Here is a 16,349-nt window from a genome sequence, read left to right as displayed (position 1 = left end):
TCAGCTTCCTGCAGTAGCTTGGTTCCTGTTAGGAACACTAGCTCACTTTGCATAGTGAGAGGAGTTATTGTGTAAGGCTTAAATGCATAGGCTCTGGAACATGACCTCGGGAAAGTTGCTTAATTTTCCCAGAAAATTTTTTTAACCCAAGTAGACTTGTGTTTTGCAGTTTTTAAACCACAGATTGCATAAAAGTGGTTAGAGATTCACCAATGATACTAAGAACAACAATAAAATAATATTAGTAACTCTTATTGGGCATTTATTACACACATACCTCCTTTTATTGTGCTTTGCAAATACTGCATTTTTTAAAAATTGAAGGTTTGTGACAACAAACAAGTCTGTGGACACCACTTTTCCAACAGCATTTGCTCACTTCATGTCTCTGTGTCACATTTTGGTAATCCTTGCAATATTTCAAACTTTTTCATTATTGCTATATTTGTTATGGTGACCTGTGACCAATGAACTCTAATGTTGCTATTGTGATTGTTTTGGAGTGCCACTGCACCCACATCAGACAGCGAACTTAATTGATAAATGGTGCGTGTGTTCTGACTGCTCCACTGACCGGTTGTTTCTCCATCTCTCTCCCTCTCCCCGAGCCACCCTCTTCCCTGAGATACAACAACATTGAAATTAGGCCAATTAGTAACCCTATTAATAAGCTTCTATGTGTTAAAGTGAAAGGAAGAGTCACGTGTTTCTCACTTTAAATCAAAAGCCAGAAATGACTGAGTTTAGTGAGGAAGCATGTCAAAGCCAAGACAGGCCAAAAGCTAGGCTTCTTGTGCCAGTTAGCCAAGTTGTGAATACAAAGGCAAAGTTCTTGAACGAAATTAAAAGTACTACTCCAGTGAACACACGAATAAGAAAGCGAAACAGCCTTATTGCTGATGTGGAGAAAATTTGAGTGGTCTGGATACAAAATTAAATCAGCCACAGCGTTCCCTGAAGCCAAAGCCTATTTTAGAGCAAGGCCCTACCTCTCTTGTATTCCATGATGTCTGAGAGGGGGAGGAAGCTGCAGAGAAAAGTTGCAAGCTGGCAGAGGGGTTGGTTCATGAGGTTTAAGGAAAGAAGTCTCCACAACATCAAAGTGCGGGTGAAGCAGCAAGTGCCTCTGTAGAAGCTGCAGCAAGGCATCCAGAAGATCTACCTGCGATCCTTCACGAAGGTGGCTACACTAAACGACAGAGTTTCAATGTAGGTAAAACAGCCTTATATTGGAAGAAGATGCTATCTAGGACTTTCGTTGCTAAAGAGGAGAAGTTAATGGCTAGCTTCAAAGCTCCAAAGGACAGGCTGACTCTCTTGTCAGGAGTTAATGCAGCTGGTGACTTTAAGTTGAAGCCAATGGTCATTTGCCATTCCAAAAATCCTAAGACTCTTAAGAATTATGGTAAATCTACTCTGCCTGTGCTCTATAAATGGAGCAACAAAGCCTGGATGACAGCATGCCTGTTTACAACATGGTTTACTTAATTTTTTTTTTTTGATTCGCCCTAAGCACCTGTTGCCAATCTTCCTCTCTCTTCCACCTCCCTCGAAGCCCCAGTGCGTAGTCGTATGTTCTAGTTGCAAGTCCTTCTAGTTCTTCTGTGTGAGCTGCCTGCCATAGCGCGGCTACTGACAGACGAGTGGTGTGGTTCCGCACATGGGAACCAAACCCGGGCCACTGAAGCAGAGCACGCCAAACTTTCACCACGAGGCCATCAGGGCTGGCCCTTACTTAGTATTTTAAGCCCACTGTTGAGACCTATGGCTCAGAAGAAAAAGATTCCTTTTAAAATATTAGCACTCATTGACAGTGTACCTGGCCACCCAAGAGTTTGCATAGAGATGTATAATGAGATAAGTGTCATTTTCATCCCTGCTAAAACAATATCCATTCTGCAGCCCATGGATCAAGGGGTAATTTCGACTTTCAAGTCTTATTTTTTGAGAAATACATTTTGTAAGGCTATAGCTGCCATAGATGGTGATTACTCTTATGGATCTTGGTAAAATAAAGTGAAAACATTACGGTCAGGATTCACCATTCCACGTGCCATCAAGAACATTCCTGATTCAGGGGAAGATGTCAAAATATCAACGTTAACAGGAGTTTGGAAGAAGTTGATTCCAGCCCTCATGGATGACTTTGAAGGGCTCAAGACTTCAGTGGAGAAAGTAACTGCAGATGTGGCAGAAATAGCAAGAGAACTAGAATTAGAAATGGAGCCTGAAGAGGTGACTGAATTGCTACACTCTCATGATGAAACTTTGATGGATGAAGAGTTGCTTCTTGTGGATGAGCAAAGAAAGCAAGGAAATTATTCCCGGTGAAGGCACTGAAAAGATTGTCGAAATGACAACAGAGGACTTAGAATATTACATAAACTTAGTTGATAAAACAGTGGCATAGGATTGACTCCAATTTTGGAAGAAGTTCTACTGTAGGTAAAATGCTATCAAACAGCATCACACACTGCAGAGAAATCATTCATGAAAGAAAGAGTCAATCGATGTGGCAAACTTCATTGCTGTCTCATTTTAAGAAATTGCCACAGTCACGCCAGCCTTCAGCAACCACCACCCTGATCAGTCAGCAGCCATCAGCATCGAGGCAGGACCCTCCACCCACAAAAACACTACAACTCACGGAAGGCTCAGGCACTGGTTAGCATTTTTTGGCAATGAAACATTTCTTAATTAAGGTATGTACATTGTGTTTTTAGCCATAATGCTATTGCATACTTAATAAACTACAGTCGAGTCTAAACATAACTTTTCCATGCATTAGGAAGCCAAAAAGCTCACATGACTTGCTTTATTGTGATATTTGCGTTATTGTAGTGGTCTGGAACCAAAGCCATAGTATTCCCAAAGTATGCCTGTATATGAGTAGAGTAGATATGAACTTATACATATAACTTAGAATCTGTCTCTGTTACGATATAGGTCTATTGAATGGCAGAGAAATGGTGCTTAAGCAATATCAGTGGCTTAAATGAATACTTTAACAGATTTCTAATTTTTAACGTGCACTTGAGATGTTTCTTGGGGATTTTTAGAACTAAATAAATTAGTTTTAGAATTGACCACATTCACTGAAGTATTTTCTTTATATTTTTTAAAGTAAACACTATAGGTTGATTTACTCAACTACCATATTCCAACATACAACTTATTTTCTTAAAGGATGTCATTTTCTTTTTAATGTATTTATCTGCAGTTTGGATCTAGCTAGCTAGCTTAATTCCACATGACTTTTATTTGCTGCTTAGTACCCTTCATCAATATATCATGTAAATGCCTTAATTTCTGAGCAAGGGGCAAGAAAAAACAAATAATCCCCAAATGTCTTGTAATGATTTCAATACCACCTGATTTTGGGTTTGATCAAGGTCAGAAACATGGATTTGTAGGGCAAAGGCATCATATGCTAAACCTAGAAGCAATTTGAGCTTTTATAATAACTTTGTTCCTATGATTCTGCAGAAATATGCTTCTATACCCTATAAAAATGGGGAATGGAAATAGCAATAATTGAACATTGCTATAGTGGTCTTAGATTTCATGCAAGCACCTAAAATAAATTGCATCTTATACCTACAGAGCATATTTCTCTCATTCTTGACATTTCACAATCTTCTCTGACAGTTAAACTTGTTCAATCAAGTAAGGTCAGGCTGGCAAATAGAAAATATTTTACCAGGTTTCAATTATCAGGAGAATAAACTAGAAAAGAAAGAAGCCCTCCACCTATTCTTTATAACACACTATATTTATTTAGCTTTCCCCAACTATTTCACTCCCTATTGATACACTGATATTTGTGACATTTATCAGATTCGCAAAATAGTGATTTACCATGTAGTATTCTGTTCTATTCTATTCTATCTGAGTTTTACCATGTGTCTGAGGCCGGAGCAACAAAGAGATGTACTGTAATATAGTGATGATCTGTCCTAGGTACGATATTAGAAAACCTGGCTTCAAATCCCAGCTCTGCTCCTTTATAAATACAGATTTCTAATTGCTACAAAATATCTTCTCCCCTTTCTTTTTTATTAGAATCTTGATTTTGCTGTAGTAGGAAAGTGCTCAGATAAAAAGTTGTATTTCCCAGACTTCTTTGCAGTGACATGTGAGTATGTGATCTATTTCTGGCTGCTGATACTTAAGCATAGATTTTTGGAAGGGGCTTGAGAAAGCATGTTAAAATGGGAACAGGGCGGCTGGTAAGAAACTGCCAACTCCTGGTCTTTCCTTTTTCTATCTAAAAGGAAAACTACATTCTAGAATGTAAGCAACACTTTTTTTGACTATGAAACAATGGACGTAGTAGTCACGGGTGGCTTTATAGAAATATCAAAGTCCAAAATCATGATTACATCAGGGAGCCACCACACTAGACCCAAAATGCCTACTTCCAGACTTCTTTTCTGTAATAAAAAATGAAATCTTTATTTTTTTAAGCTAGTGTTTAACTTCATTTATTCTTTTTAGCTGAACGCAATTGCTAATTAATACATTAACCTTACGCTCATGGGTATATTAAATCCAGTCAAAATTTCAGCTCAAACTTGAAAAAGTTCCAGGGCCAGCCTGGTGATGTAGTGATTAAGTTCGCTCCCTCTGCTTTGGTGGCCCGGGGTTCACTGGTTTGGATCTCAGGTGCAGACCTACACACCGCTTGTCAAGCCATGGGACGTCAGGCATCCCACATATAAAATAGAGGACGATGGGCACAGATGTTAGCTCAGGGCCAATCTTCCTCAGCAAAAAGAAGAGTATTGGCAGCAGATGTTGGCTCAGGGCTAATCTTCCTCAAAAAAAGAAAAAAAAATTCAAAAAGTCCCACTCATAAAATGGGCAATCCAATAATCATTTTACTAATTGAGCAAATCAAGTAAGAGTGGAGGTAGAGGGCCTATCACACGCCCGTCACAGAATCTGCAGTCTCTGAATCACAATAATTATGGTTACGTGCTATTTGAGAGGCAGCGCTCTTCATTCCTTTTTTGTTTTTTTTATTTTTTACACTTGATATGTTGTATCTGAGAAACAAATAATGCAATCAAATATTTAATGACTTGATTTTAGATAAGTATAGTTATGTGTCTTCACATGTTTTTATTCTTAAATCTAACAACACAAATAACCATGAAATAGAGGACGTATAAACAGGGTTATTTTGCTAGATGCATTGGCAGGAATATATGATGCACTGCTTTTAAAGTTTGTTTTTCCAAAACTTGCTCTGAATTTGGCCCTTTGAGAAATCCCCTGAGTGCACTTTCCTGTTTAATCTCAAAATATTGAAAAAAAAAGTGCGTTAAAACTGGATAAGCTGAAGATATCAAGAAAGCAAAAGAAAGAAAGGGGGGAAGAAAAAAGGAAAGAAGTAAGGAAGGAAGGAAAGAAAGAAAAAGAAAGAGAGAAAGAAGGAAAGAAAAGAAAGAGGGAGGAAGAGAGGGACTTTGGGAGGGAAGGAAGGAAGGAAGAAAAACAATGATGAGTTTAACTTGAGTTTCTGTGCCTTTTAAATGAGTGTTTAGCTTTCTCCAGGCTTTAGAGAAGCACAAGTGGTGTCAATTTAGACAGAAACTGCATTGTTTCAGATAAACAAAGATTTCAAAAGAGTTACTGTTGGAAATTTATTAAGGATTTGAAGACACTCTTTTAAGCAAACAAATCAGTCAAACAGAAACAATAAGAGCCCGCAGCCTGACTCTCACCTGCTCTGGGGAGAGAGTCATTACTCAGTGCTTTCAGGTGTCTTTTCTCAATTTGAATCACCAGTTTCTAGCGAGTTATTCTATGACTAATTTATGTTTAAGCAATGATATTTTTTCATTTATATTTCAACGAAACCATGGAAGTTCAAAATAGAATGTTTATTTCAATTCTTGTATTTAACACCTCAAACCATCCCTCTGTGCCAATAACTAATCAATTACTTGATTAATTGCATTTACCATTTTTTCTTCCTCTTTCAACTATGTCAATCCTTTCTTCTAGATTTCACCTAAAGTTAATTCTCTATTTATCAGAAAAATAAAATTATTTCCCTGGTTTATTTGGTTGAGCTGTTGTCAATTGTGCATTTTTAATTTTCACATCATCAATTATTTCCAAAAAGCATTTGTTGACATTGGCTGTTAGACACAGATTTATTCCAATGTGTATTCTCCCTGCCAAATTCTTCTGAAAATTTCCAATCTGATGCTTACTTCTTTCATCTAGACACCCAGTACACACAATCTAAAATATGTCACCAAAATCTTTATAATATAAATTAAAGGTTTTGGATCACTGAATAAAGAAAACTCATACTGAGTGAAACATACGTTGATAGATTTATACAATACGAAAAAATTATCAAAAGATATTAAGATAACTTTAGCATCTACTTAACTAATAACAGGGGTGGGGGAATTGCAGCTTTCTTCAGACTCAATAGAGTATCCTTTTTCACTCAATTCATTTAAAATATTTGGAAAACGCGAAGTACATATATGGAATGTGATTAGATAAAGGCTGAGCCTGTAAATTACTTGAGTGCAGGGTCTGTTTCATCTTTGACTCCTTTATCTCCTAACATAGAGAGAAAAATCCTACAGAGGAATGAGAAAGGGAAGAGATGGGAGTAAAGGAGGTAGCATGCAGTCAGGGCAGGGAGAAAGCGGCAGTGGAGAGAAGAAAGACAGACGATGCTTGTAACTAGAAACATGGCCAGAGACAGAAGATAGGCCTTATCTCCAAAGCTGACTCATGTTTACCACTGTTCTTGGGCCTCACTTCCCTCATGTGAATAATGGAGATAATGGTGTACTTTTTATATAGAAACAAATGGGACCAGCACTGGAGGATGTCACACACAGAGTGCCTGGATACATGATAATTTCTAACATCTGGCCAAATGTATCATAAGAATGATCAGTTTTGAGGCACTTTCTATCCCAAATCTTTGTTGATAAATTGAACAAAGGACTCAAGATCAAGCCAATTTTGTCTGACAAAGTGATGGAATTAAGAGAGCTCACAATTTTAAAATTCAAAATAGTTCAACTACATTACAGAATCAAAATAACAAACTCCAAGAGAGCAAGCAAAAATGCAAATACGGGACAGAGAAGAGGGAGCTACAGGAGTTCCAATGAAAAGTACAGTCAGGCCTTGGTAGACAAAGTTGAGCGACCTTAGAAACAATGCACATTAGAATGCGCAAGGACCCGGAAGTCAGCCTTTGTTTCCATTTTGTATTGACCAATCCCTCATTCAAACCTTGGGTCTGCCTCTGCCACCTCAACGTGAGGGACAAAGTAAAACTGGAAAGTGCTTGGGAATAACTGACAGATATGCAAAGGAAAGCTAATGACAAAATGACAGAAATTATTTAAGGCATTTGCTTTAGTAAAGAGTACTCCAAGTGACATAATTAGTAACAAATATTCCCAACTCTTGTTCTTTTTTTTCCAAACAGTAGAGTGAATGTTTTTGCTCAATTCTACAAGAAAAAAAGAAAAGAAAAGAAAAATTAGAAGTCAAATTAAAATGAGGAGAAGATTTAATTAGAACTAAGAATCCTTTGTGCAAGAAAAGAAGGAGGGCTGGACAGGAGCGTTGAATCATGGTTCTCCCTGGTGTGCTCTGGAGCCTCTGTGTGAACTGATGCCTTGAGTTGTGAGGTATATTGGCTCTAATACTAGACTGGAAATTAAACTCAAATTAGCATGATAATAGACAACTGCCAGATAATAATAATACCTAACATTTGTTGATCACTTACCGTGCCAAGCCCTCTGGTAAGTCATTTAGGTGCATTTTTTAAATGTGTTTTTCATTAAACTTCCAGATAGATACTGGAATTATTATTATTATTATTATTTGACATTTTATAATAGATATTTAGAGAAAGTACACAGCTAGCAAACTGCAGAACTGAAACGTAATCCCAGTGAGCTGGACACCTGAAGTCTTCATGAGGATGAAAGTCTGAGCATTTTGGTAAGTAAGAGATTTACATAATCTTTGTTCTTCTTCTTCTTTTTTTTTTTTTAGAAAGATTAGCCCTGAGCTTACTACTGCCAATCCTCTTTTTGCTGAGGAAGACTGGCCCTGAGCTAACATCCATGCTCATCTCCCTCTACTTTATACGTGGGACGCCTACCACAGCAAGACGTGCCAAGCGGTGCCATGTCCACACCTGGGATCTGAACCCGCGGGCCCCAGGCCCCCGAGAAGTGGAACGTGTGAACTTAACCGCTGCGCCACCGGGCCGGCCCCTGTTATTCTTGTTAAGTAGGCTACTTATTCTTTGGAAAGTTCCTGCTCTGAAATGACACATTTGGAAATAATTATGAGTCTATTGGATATATTTACTTCAACATTGCCCGCTATCATTGTTGCCAACCAACATGGTGCTGTTTTCTGCTTACAAGACAGAAAATTGTATATTCGTTCTAAGAATGAACTTTCTGAATTTTCGAAGCCTCCATGAGACTGTGACAGTACTTTTATAGAAAAAACAATTTAAAGAGTCAAATCTTCCCTTTCACTCTTTTTATAGGAAAAATCATTTTCTACAACACCAAGTTCGACAGGCATATTATATTTTTATACTTTTGGGAAAGCAAATGTCTTTTTTAACTGAACTGTATAATCTCTCTCAGAGTTAGCAGGTTTGGAATATGAATGGTCAGGCACCAGGACTTTCTATGTGAGGTCCACAGGACTGAGCAGAACAAGCGGCCTCAGTCAGTATCCGGTGGCATACTTTGAATGTGGTTTCATCCTTCCTATGGCACCATCCTTGCACTCAAAGAAAGTTATTGCATGTGATGAAAAAGATAAGTGAGAAAAAATCGCACAATTTTCCATCTGGCTCTCTTCCCCAAAATAGATGGCGCACTTTAATCATTAGGCTTCCAAAGTCAAAATAGCATTCCTGGAAATGGTCTCCTTAGAGATAATTTAGGAGAAGTATTACCCTTCTTGCAGGAAATCCTGGGACTATGTAATTGTTATGGATCGAATTGTGTCCCTCCAAAATTCATACATCGAGGCATTAACCTCCAAAGTGACTGTGCCGGGAGACACGGCCTTTAGGGAGATGACGAAGTTATTGGGGAAGCCACGGATATACACCTTTCGGATCTCCTACTGTGGGGAGCATAAATAATCATGGGATTCGATTTTTGCGCTCTGAATACACCAACACAATAGCACAGAGGCTTTACCTGGTGATGCTGGTTATTAAGGTGACCCTGGTATAAATTAAACTAGTAATGAATATTCCTCTTTTCCTAGTGTATATCTACATGCCTGGAATGCATGTTGAATTTTCTGAAATGACTTTTCGACATCTGTGATTGAATTGTGGTTTTTCTACTTTGACATACTGCCATCGTGAGTTATTTTAGAAATTAGAAAAACTTCTTTTCATTTTGTTTTAATTAAAAAAAAACACTCTGTGGTCATAACATTCACTCTTTTACAGTACTGAAGAGTTAAATTTACTAATATTCTATTTAAGATTTCTAAGTTATGGTCACATTAAGATTTTGGATTTCCTGTTTATAGATTGATTTTATGAGAGTTTTACTAGCTTCCTAAAAATGTTTTGTCATATTCCACCGAATTTTACAATCAAGATCATTTCATAAGGCATAAGCGTTACTAATTTTTTGCCAATATAAAAGAACATCTATCCGTACATGGAGGAATTTTAGAAGCTTTTTATAGTTGTACCATAATCTTTGGTCAATTTATGTGTTTTACTCTTCTTGTAATTGATTCTAGAAAATTGATATTTTTTCTAGCAACTTGATATTTTCAAGAATTTCATATTTATAGCCATGAATTTTTATATAGTTGCTTCACATTTTCAGTATCTCCTGTATCTATAATTTTATTCTTGTTTTATTTATATATGCATTTGTGATTTTTCATTTGTTAGATTATTAATAATTTTGTCTATTTCAAGACTTCACAAAGTGTGTCATGGCCATCTCTAATTTCAAAAGTTATTCTGTAAAAGGATTCTGTGGACAAGATCTTTTCTTAAGCAGTCATTCACAAAGCACAATATCAAAATGAAAGTCTCTGAGAAGTCTGATAGTAAAGAAACTGTTTAACACAATACTTTTCAGATTTAATAATTACCTCAGCACCTTTGTATTCTCATAACATTCATGAATATCCAATGAAAGTAATATTCCACAGAATACAGTCTGATAATTGCTTATCAATTTTACTGTTTACCCCTAAATCCAAATTACATGACTTTGGATATATTTATTACTTTTGTTTTTGTTTTTTCGTTTACTGATATTTACTATTTTTAATTATTCTCTCATCTTTTTCTAGAGGTACATTTGTTGGGATTTAGCTAACATTTTGTGTTGAATATCTGATTCAGTGTTTCTCAAAAAACTCTAAGGTTTGGTTATTAAAATTTGTCTACAAATGGAACAGAATAGAGAGCCCAGAAAGAAACCTGCACATATAGAGTCAACTGACCTTCACCGAGTGTACCAAGATTACACAATTGGGAGAGGATGGTCTCTTCAATAAATGGTGTCAGGAAAACTGGATATCCACAGGCAAAATAATGAAGTTGGACCTTATCTTACACCATACATAAAAAATCAATTCAAAATGGATAAAGACTTGAACATAAGATCTGATACTGTAAAACTCCTGGAAGAAAACATAGAGAAAAACCTTCTGGACATCGGCCTTTGCAATGATTTCTTTGATATAACACCAAAAGCACAGGCAACAAAAATAAAAATAGACAAGTAGGTTCACATCAAATTGGAAAGGCTCTGCACAGCAAAGGAAAGAATCAACAGAAGAAAAAGGTAACCTATGGAACGGGAGGAAATATTTGCAAACCATATGTCTGATAAAGACTTACAATCCAAAATATATAAGGAACTCCTACGATTCAACAGCAAAAAACCAAATAACTCAATTAAAAAATGGGCAAAGGTACCGAATAAACACTTCTCCGAAGAAGACACACAAACAGGTCTATGAAAAAGGGTTCAACGCCACTTAATGTAAACCAAGACCACGAAGAGACATCACCTCACACCTGTTAGGATGGCTATTACTAAAAAAAAGAAGGTGAGTGTTGGCAAGGATGTAGAGAAATTAGAACTTTTGTACACTGTTGGTAAGACTGCAAATTGGTGCAGCCACGATGGAAAACAGTATGGAGATTCCTCAACAAATTCAAAATCAACTGCTGGATGATCCACAATTCTACTCCCGGGACAGTGACTTACACACAGTGGAAGCTTGACAGTAATCCCTTCCCTTAGTTTGAAGGCCTGCCATTCCTCACGCTAAACATCAACCCTTATCTACCACATATTAACTCAGATTTCTCTTTATTCTGCTTGAAGGAGAAATTTTGAACTTTTCTCATGTTTTTTTCAGGAGTAGAACAGCCCTGGGCCTATTATATGCTTTCTGGTCTCTTATTTAATCTTATTCCACTGATCATCGGAATTTCATCTTCAGGATCTCAGAGCAACTTGAAATCAAAAGGCTTTAATCACTTGCTGGTAACTCAGCATGAAAAGAATGTTAGTTCATTTTAGAAGAGATCTTTTTTACACCTGTGGTGTCTGTCCTGAAACTTGTTCCTTTTCCTAAGTAGGAAAAGAAAAAGACAAAGATTATTGTCAAGTTTAGTGCCTTCAAATCCCTGATTACATAACAAACTTTATGCTAGTTTCTTATTCACTTGTGAAGACTCAAGTCCTTTCTGACAGCTAGCTTTATGTGGACCATTCCTGCTTTCCACTGTGACAACCAAGTCTTACCCTATTTTTCTCTAGCCATAGCAGTCTTCCAGGATTGCATACTCTTGCATGAACAGCTTAGAACAAATAATTTTTCTGCTTTTTATCCAGAAATGGTTTTCTCACAGAGATTATAATTATTGTGAAATGTCATAAAGTTTTACTGTTCTATATATTTTGGGTTAAATTGTGGTTAACTATAACCTTCATATTTTTGTTTATTTGTTAGTTTATTTTCCTGCTGTATTTATTCCTACCTGGTTTTATTCCTAGGCAGTTATTCTAAATGCTACATACACATCCACACACCCACACACACTTTAGCCCTTAAGCATACTATTATGACTATGTTCCTGCCCAAATCCATCCTCCGTATATGGGACCAATTTTCCCATTTGCCAAACCTGTCTTGACTTTTTTCCCTTTCTTTCAGAAAAATAGTAACTGTGTCTAATTTAGTATTATCGTAAACCGATGATCATATTCTCCAAATCTTGTAGAAATCTCCCAAGTTAAACTTGGCTTCTCCATATATATATACCAATTCAGGGCATACTTCTATAAAATTTTCATTCTAAAGGCAAAGAATATGTTGCTGCAAGAGAAGTGGAGTGCAGGCTTTTCCTATCTCACGTCCAAGAGATATCCCATGTTCCAATTTGCCAAAGGCCCTTGTGCATCTGGCTTGAACCACCAAGACTGATGCAAGGAATCTTGGTTTTGGGAGAGCTCAAGCCAAGTTTGTCAAACTGGTTAGGCCAGTTGCAAACCACCAGTAAAGAAATTTACCCAGAGAGTCTCCAGGGAATTTCTGACCTTAAACAGTGCACCTTAAATTTAACTGTTCTTATCTTGGCCAAGAGTCAAAAACATAGACATCTAGGTATCCCAAGAAATGAAGATAGAGTTTTTCCAGTCTAGCTATAAATCAGCTATCTCCACAAATTCGCATGTACATTTCCTTTTACTAATGTTTAAAAATGAAAGCATGAGTATAAAATAGAAACTCAGTCTTATAAATGGGAAAACTATAGTTAACATGTTCATTTAAAATTTCACTGATCGATGTCAGGCATCATTCATGCCACTCAACTTGACATAACTATTAGTAAAAAAATATGTTCCATTATTGATTTTTTTCTCAGTTGTGTAAATGATTTTCTTTTCGTCAATGTCTTGGACTTTTAGTATACCTTTATTTGGCACAAAATATGGAAGAGAATTTTTTCCTTTCACCATATTGCTACTAATCTTTTTTTCTCATATTTGAGTGAATTCCAAAGACATATTGTCTCACTGACGAGTCATCAGTGTGTAATCAATACAGTGGCTCAGCTGCCCCAGTCTGCTCAGGGCCTCTAGCCATGCCTATGCCACTGGCTTGGATAGTCTATATTTACACTCTAATAATTCTCAATTCATTAAGATGCTGATTACTCTATTACTCATTTACTCACTCATTCACTGAACCAAGAAAAACTGCTGTGTACATATACACTTCTTAGCAATCACAGTGCCAGGTGATGGAGAAACAAGACAGAAATAGGGTTCCTGCTCTCATGCATTTGTAGGCTGATAGAGAATACAGACAGGAAAATAGGCAATTAGAAATGAGTGTGGTAGGGGCCAGCTCGGTGGTTAATTTGGCACGTTCTGCTTCAGCGGCCCGGGGTTCCCTGGTTCAGATCCCAGGGGGAACCTACACACCGCTCATCAAGCCATGCTGTGAAAGGGATCCCACATATAAAGTGGAGGAAGATGGGCACAGATGTTAGCTCAGGGCCAGTCTTCCTCAGCAAAAAGAGGAGGATTGGCAGCAGGTGTTAGCTTAGGGCTAATCTTCCTCAAAAAGAAAAAAGAAAGAAATGAATGTGGTAAATGCTATAGTGGAACTCTGACATGTTGAAGCACAGGAGGTACCAAAAATGGGGTGTCAGGGAAGACTTTATGAGGAAAATGGTAGCTACAACATAAAGAATAAAGAGCAGTTCACTAGGGAAGGATAGGCTGATGGGAAAAGCAGGGATATAGAACATTCCAGGCAGAAGGATCAGAATGAGCTTGGCAGATTTGAGAAAGGGAAAATACCATATGTCTTGAGAGAGCAATTGAGAAAATGAGAGAAAAAATGAGAGAGAGAGAGAGAAAGAGAGAGAGAGAAGCCTGGTTATGTTCCTGTAGAGTAAGCACGGGGTGAAGCTCTAAAAGAAGAGGCGGAGGAAGTCAGCTAAAATAAAGCTGCACAGGCCTGGGAAACCACGTCAAGATGGAGATGAACGTTGACTTATACCAGAGCCGCGGTAAGGGCCTCTAATTTTCCACGCGTCCTTCCAGACACAGGAGAACGGCTGATGTCACCTAAACACAATTCTCCCCTAGTGCCCTTTCCAGACCCTTGACTCTTCCTAGGGCGCCTTCTTCCGTCTCTCTCTCTATTTCACACCTTCTCTGAGGTGTCCACCGTGTGCCTCCTCCCTCACGAGGGCTTCCACTGAGTTAACTGAACCAATGCATTTTCTCCTTTCTCTGAATCTGTATCTTTGCTTGGTTTTTTCTCTTTCTGATATAATATCTCGAACTACATATATTTGTAAACTAATCTTCCCCTCCGCTAGACTAGCTTCTTGAAGGCAGGTCTTAACCATTCTAGCATCCCCCATCATAAAGTCATTCCTAATTTATTAAATTAAAAAACCCTGCTTAATCAGGCACTGGAGGGGATGTTAAAAAACAGATGTTTCAATTTTTTGTAAGACTTACACATCATAACAGAACATTACTTTACCAAACGTGTAACGCTATTTGGGGTGGAGAGGCTGGAAATTCAACAAGATGTTTTCATTTTTATAGTCATTTGATTCTTATGGTCAGTTTAGCTATAATTTAAATGTATTTTTTTCCATTGAAAGAGCACTGTTCACCACTGATTAAAAGACTGAAGGAAACATTAACCGTAGGTTTATGACCACACTCAAGAAAGTAATAATATCCACTTCTAAACAACACTGCTTTCTCAGGAAATGAGATTAGCCAGATACCTGAATGCATCTCTTTAATCTGAACACTTTGGTTTAAAATAATTTGAAAATGACTGTTCAATGTATTTCAAGAACATGAAAAGCATTGTTTTATTTTCTTTTTAGCTAAGATTACGCCTTTGGATAAAGATTATTCCTTGTTGATTAGCAGAGGTTCAAATTGCCTTACCAACAGCAAGAAAAAAAAATAGAATTCCACTCTCTACATATCCTAAAATTCAAAATTAGTGATCTAGTCACACACACAAAGACACACACTCCTTAGTGGGAACAGTATGCACAGTAGGCTTGTGTCATTGAAGCTGAGAGTTTATCTGTGTAAAGGCTGGTGGACTTCACGGAGAGAACGTTCCGGCAATAATAATTGGGCACTGAAAGTGTCCAGCCCTTTGCATGTAGCATCTCATTTTTTTCTTATAACCATACAGAGTTATGTACTCTTGCTGTTTCAATTTTGCAGATGAACAAAAACTGAGGCCAAGGCTGCTGAGAGGAACTGCTCAAGGACACACAGCTAGAAAAGGGCAAAGCCAGACTCTGACCTCCCAGCACCCAGCAGCGTGACTTCAGGCTCTGAGCTCTTCAACAGCACAGCCGCAGCCCGTAGCCACAGCCCATGCAGGGAACTGGCTGCTGGCGTGTCTGAGCCGGTGTTCTCCTTCAGAGCCTCCCGCTCCCCTTCAGCTTTTTTCACCCATCACTCTATCACAAAAACAGAGTATTTTGAAAACTCAAGAAATCACATTCTTAAAAATCAAAATTCAGTCAGATTGGCGTTCATTCTAAAAGATTATGGCCCATTTAGTGCCTTTCTACCACTTTAACAAAAGCAGAGTAAGTATGAAACCTGAACAATAGGGGTCTGCGACTTCGTGCAGAAAGAAACTAAGTTTTTCTTTTGCTTTGTGTGTGTGGACAGCTTTATAGATTACATACTATGAATTTGAAAGGAACTTAAAGGAGCTGATTTAGCTTAGAGTCCTTCAATTCTCTTGAACACATCCCTGTCAAAAGATGATCTTGGGTTGGCCCCGTGGCCTAGTGGTTAAGTTCACGAACTCTGCTTTGGTGGCCAAGGGTTTGTAGGTTCGGATCCTGGGTGCAGACCTACACCACTCGTCAGCCATGGCTGTGGCAGAGACCCACGTAGGAAATAGAGGAAGATTGGCAGAGATCTTAGCTCAGGGTGAATCTTCCTCAAGCAAAAAGAGGAATATTGGCAATGAATGTTAGTTCAGGGTGAATCTTCCTCAGCAAAAAAAAAAAAAAAAAAAAAAAGATGATCTAATAGTAATGGGGAACTTACTACCTGTCAAACCCTCCAATTTTCCTCTCTAGGCAGCACAAAAATTCTGCCTGCAAACTCATCTCCCTCAACTCCCGCCATTTGACCTGGATGATAATATTATGAAGCCAGAGAGAAGAGTTTCCAACTCTTTACTACACGTTATCTTTCACATACTTGAGACTAAGCCAACAACATGTTCCTCCCATCATCTAG

The 16,349-nt window shown here is 37.8% G+C and overlaps 1 protein-coding gene across 1 annotated transcript in view; it reads right to left on the bottom strand.

The window, feature by feature from the left end:
- LOC139041245 (uncharacterized) overlaps positions 1-16,349 on the bottom strand; it is a 59,705-nt gene that overhangs the window by 9,055 nt on the left and 34,301 nt on the right. The gene's annotated exons all lie outside the window — the stretch shown is intronic.

Source organism: Equus asinus, chromosome 20 (genome assembly GCF_041296235.1).
Source record: "Equus asinus isolate D_3611 breed Donkey chromosome 20, EquAss-T2T_v2, whole genome shotgun sequence".
Lineage (NCBI taxonomy): Eukaryota > Metazoa > Chordata > Mammalia > Perissodactyla > Equidae > Equus > Equus asinus.
The sequence above is the reverse complement of the archived record's forward strand: the minus strand, read 5'-3'. Positions and strand labels throughout refer to the sequence as shown.